This window comes from Vicugna pacos, chromosome 8, assembly GCF_048564905.1.
Source record: "Vicugna pacos chromosome 8, VicPac4, whole genome shotgun sequence".
NCBI lineage: Eukaryota > Metazoa > Chordata > Mammalia > Artiodactyla > Camelidae > Vicugna > Vicugna pacos.
Window position 1 is genome coordinate 5,968,321 of NC_132994.1, and position 5,524 is coordinate 5,973,844.

A 5,524-nucleotide genomic window follows, 5' to 3' on the forward strand; every position below is an offset into this window, starting at 1 on the left:
ATTTTTCTATTGAATTGTCTCTCTTTTCCTTACTGATTTTTAAAAGCTCTTTTTATATTGGAATATTCAAATATATATTTTATATGTTCTGGATTCTATTGTTAGATATACAAATAGTGAGTATGTTCTCCCAATCTGTGGTTGCTTTTTCACTTTTTGGACAATCTATTTATATTTAAGAATGAAAACCTTAGCTGGAAGTTGTATGCATGAGCAACACTCACTAACTGGCTAAATTTCTTTTGAGATAATCAGTTTCGTGAAAAAAAAGTCTTCAATCTCCACTTTGGTGGTGAGGATACAAGCTCGGCTTACAACCACACTGAAATCTAAATAAGACTATGATGTAAATAGAAGGTGGGCTAAGCATTAAACTTTTGTAACATATGTAATTTTTGACACATATTACAGAATATCCCCATGAAGTGTAAGACCTCTGCCTATTCCTTACATATTAAGATGTCAGAGTATCTTTGCTCACAATTCTTCTCCATGAAAACATATAAATCGTCTTGTTTCAATGACAATTCTTCAAATGTTCCCTAAGAATTAATTTCAGTATGTAAAAGAATTTTCATAAGATAAGCCATAATCCAAACCGACACACATTTTGTGACTGTGATATTATAGAAAGATACATAAATGTAATACATTAGAATAAACTATTTTAATGAAGAAGCAACTCTGAAGATTTATCTAAAAGGATGTTAAATATTTTATATCAAAGAGATTTTGGGAGACTTTTTATCTGCACCATAATTAACATAAAGTTTTAATTATAAATGCAATAAGTGTGAAAGGCAAATTAGAGATAAACTTTATTTCTTATTTATATTTATTCTAATATTCACTTTGAAGCTATTTCAGAATTCTCTATACCTCTTATAAAGTATAAAGCATTTTTAAATGACTTATTAAAAGTGTCTTTGAGACACTGCATATGCTCCTGTGTACACACTGAAAGCAGTGTCCCCACATCTTCATATGTGGCAAATCAATTTCTCTTCATTCACACCAATTATTTGCACATTTAATATTAATAATTATGGATACACATTACATTTGGTTATTGTATGCATTTTGTGTACTTATCATGGTCATTTTCTTGCCCTTCCAGGACTACTACAATGCATTTGATGTTACCAAACCAAACTTGAGTCTGTTCACCCACACCTACTAAAGACTATGAATACTGGGTTATGGTGAAGGGAAGTGCAGTGTTTATCAAAGGCGACAGACAAGGAGTCTAGAGATAGCCTGTGATCAAAACACCGGAACTCCCCAATGGGTTTCTGCAAAGCATTTTAAAGGCTAGCTGAGAGAGGGGCATCCCAGGGAGTGTGATCAGCCTGTGCACAAGTCTCTGATTGATTGATGGCGAGGTAACAGGGTGGGGTCACAGGAGTTAACATCAGTCCTTAGGAGCCAGTAGTGCTGAGGCTACCTGCTCATGGTCATCAGCTGGCAGCTGTAATACAACTCAAGAATGTGTATCAGATACTAGTATCTCGGTACTTCAGAAAGGAGCTAAAGTAGAGAATACAGGGGACGAGTCTGTCCTGGGAAGGCCCTATAGGGTCTGTTTGGTTACACTGATGACAAAGTAGGATACATGAATCCTTAAGTTGGAATAAATATGGCATCAAAGGAAGAGCATGTGACTGAGTGGGTACTTGAGTTAGGTCCTGGATCCGCCATGCTTTCATGTGTCGTACACTGTCAGCTAAAATCAACTCCCCTCCCCCAAAAAGAGTTAGTCAGTGTGAGCCGTAGGGTTTTATAGTTCTCCATAACATGATCACTATGAACACAGCTGTAAGAAAAGATGCCTGCATAAGACATATCCCTTTTAAAACTATAATCTACAAGATGGGATATACATCATTGTCAATTACAACATAGGTTATAACTCAAAGACCTGTAAGGAAAATGAGAAGGAAGAAATAGAAATAACAGATATCATGAAAGACATATCAAAACCTTTGCATAGTCACTTAGAACGTAACAGTTAAAAAGAAGGTCACCTTAGCCAATGTGGTTCATACTCTGAAGGTTATCATATTTATTTGCACTATAATTTGGACTACCATTAAGAAGTCATTTTCCTAAATCATTTAAAATATTGTTTTGAGCCTGCATCTCCTAAGTGACAATGTTTGTTGTAACACATGCAAATTAATTTTTAGAATTATTTTTTCTAGTTTTTGGAAGGAGCACCTAATGAGACTACCTCGCTGGTGTTTTTACCACTGTGTCAGGGTTATGAATACCAAATGTTTCTAAGCAATGTAAAGTATCAGTCTAATAAAATATCTACTATTATAAAGAAATTACTAAATTTCCCTTTTAAGTTCTGTGTTTGGAGACAGTATATGCTTACCTTCCCAGATAACTGTGTGACTTGGAGCCTGTCACTTTAATAACCATAGGATTGATTTCTTCCCCCTGAGAATAGAAACAGCAATGAATTCCTTCTCAGGATTATTATGAGCATTGTATAAGAGAATCTATTTAAAGTATTCAACACATTATCCTGCACATAACAAATGCTTTGTAATTACATGAATGGTTTATCACTATAGATAATCTCTCTCTCTCTCTATCTCTCTACCTGTCTATCTATCTATTTCACAGCAACATTTAAAAAATGATTTTACACAGAATATTGAGATGAATTTAAGAATGTGATTAATGAAAAATTACATAGTCAAATATTTTGATTTAAATGATGTTAATTTTTTTTAAAGTGAACATTAATACACTTGTGGTATCATGATCCTGGTGGAGGAATTTTTATTTGCAGTACTTCCTAAGATAATTTGATCACTTAACATTGGCAGAGGAGGGAGAGGATATATTGGAGAAGTTGCCTTCCGTGGATTCCTACTTCAGAAATGCTGCTTCATCTGTCACTATCCTGACCCCTTAGTCCTAAGTATATTTCCAAGCTCAGGTTTAATTAAAGGTGACTTCAATTCATGACACCTAATGAGATATCTGTTTAATTCATTATATGGATTTAAGCCCCACTAGGTTATTTGGTTTGCATATAGCACTTTTAGTCATTTTGGTCATATAAAAATGTGCTTTTATAAAGAAAAACCTTTAAAAGATGTGATCACTCACTTTAAGAATCACACTTACTTACTACATTTCTTTCATGGTCATATAATCAAGCTTTTAACTTTTCAGCCTTATTTCAAACCTCAAAACTATTTATCCTCTATCTGAGCACGGAGATGGTGGAAATCACACCATTAAAACCACGACCCCATATTAAATTCTGAAGTGCTTCATTTGTCAAATAAAAGCAGCCCTTTCTCCTATAAAAACATAACTAAACAAAGATGAATTAACTTAGTTGTGAAGAAGTTTCTTGGGAGAGGAAAATGATTATGATGTTAAATCAGCATTTCAAATATAAATGATTTATGGGAGTCTTCCACAAAACGATAAAAAATAAATCCATCCTCAAGACAAATGTGCAGTTTTAAAAATGTTAGTGCAATGTTTCATATTAAGTCCAAAATTGTTCCTTAGGGCAAGATTTTTTTTTTTTTTTTGCAATGTCAATCTGATGCTTAAGAAAAGGATTAAAGGAAATGAAAGCAAACTTGTTTCGACCCCATATGCTCAACCACTTACAAATCCATGTATCCTGGGCATTATATCTACTCTCTAAAAGTTGTAGTTTGTGATTTTTAAAGTAGGAGGACTAAAAGCACGCACCTCCCTAGGATGGTTAGGAGATAAATCTAACATTGTCTCATTTAAATATAAGATTATCTAGAAAAATGCCTAACAAAATCCTCATCCTGTGTTTTAAAAAAAAGTTCTTTGGGAAAAGATTAAGCATAAACATTACAATTTTTAATTTGTTTAGTTAGTTATCCCTTTGACTTAAAAACTGTGTTCATGAAGAGAGGTCAATTCTTTAAAAGGATTCTTTAAAAGAATGAAAAAATAACTTTATATTCATGAAAATGAAACTTAGATTTTTTTGTTTGTTGGCTAGGTATTAAGTTTTGTTTTAAAGATGGAAATTGCCAACCATAAAGGAAGTTTTATTTATGTTAACTCTTTCAATTTTTGGAATATATTCAAATATTTACCTAATATTTTTCATCAACTTGTACATCAATTTAAAAAGTATTTACTAAGCTAATATTTTTCATTGATAGATTTGTATTTGAATTGTTTATCTTAAAGAGTGAAGAATTGAGTGACTATAATATATGTCAAATAAAGTACTTTTAAGTCAGATCCTCGAAGATTAGATTGAAAAACAAATATCCCCATTTACTTTTTCCTTTTTGGTTGAGTATATTCCATACCTGCACTGCTCATTTTGTATTTACTATAAATTTTCTTTTTTAAAAATAATAAATAATCTTACTAAGGGAAATAAACAGATTTTAATAAAAATTAACTGTAAATGTTTAAATAGATGTATTATATACTGTATTAATAAGTGCTATTTTTCAAAAGAGAAAGTTATGTGAATTCACTATACTAATAAACCTATGTTTACGTTGACTGTATATTTAAAGTGTATTTAATTAGATAAGGAACATTGTTAATTTTGAATTGTGTAAAACTTTTCTATGTCATTTATTCAGCAAGTTAATCAAAGAAGAGTGGAGTCATTGTTTTTACTTTTGCTTTTGTTTTTTCCATGAAGAATTATGTTGAGAATCCACTTTCTTAAGATGTCAGGCTCTATTTTTAAATGTATTTGTAATTTTCTGTGAAGAAGAAGAAATAAATTTTAATATGATGGCTGGAGTTGTTATAAATTTTTCACTTGTGTTCTTCCTTTTATAGGTAATTCAATGCAATGCATTCAAATTTTAATGCAAATTGTTTCTAAAATATTGGCATTTTAATAATTGCATTTCCAAATCATGTTACAAACGCTTGCACTGTATCATACACACCTGTGTCCTTTAAAGAAGAAGTAACAAATGTCATTAGTTTTTATGTGTATGTCTGTAATTCAGGAGATAATCTAAAGAATTTTAGATCTGTATTTAGTGAAACATTCACATTCTTCTGATGAGAAACAATCACAGACACCAGTTTTTATAACCAGGGTTTCTTTGAAGCAACAAAATACTTCAGAGAGAAATGCTTTAAATAATTTTGTTATAGTGCTCGCTTCGGCAGCACATATACTAAAATTGGAACGATACAGAGAAGATTAGCATGGCCCCTGCGCAAGGATGACACGCAAATTCGTGAAGCGTTCCATATTTTTAATAGATAAACAAGATTACACTGTATAGCACAGGGAAATATACACAAAATGTAATGATAACTCACAGAGAAAAAAATGTGATGATGAATGTGTATATGTCCATGAATGACTGAAAAATTGTGCTGAACACTGGAATTTGACACAACATTGTAAAATGATAATAAATCAATAAAAAATGTTAAAAAAATAATTTGTCTATAATTTCTTGTATTTAATCTTAACATAACTTCCCCTTAATATCAGACTCATGGCCCTTTTGATACTCGC

At 31.6% G+C, this 5,524-nt stretch overlaps 1 non-coding gene across 1 annotated transcript; it reads left to right on the forward strand.

Moving 5' to 3' along the window:
* The first annotated feature begins 5,150 nt into the window (after positions 1–5,150).
* Positions 5,151–5,257, forward strand: LOC116279688 (U6 spliceosomal RNA). The gene has a single exon (XR_004188990.1). It is a non-coding gene; the product is annotated as a U6 spliceosomal RNA (small nuclear RNA).
* The last annotated feature ends 267 nt before the right edge of the window (positions 5,258–5,524 follow it).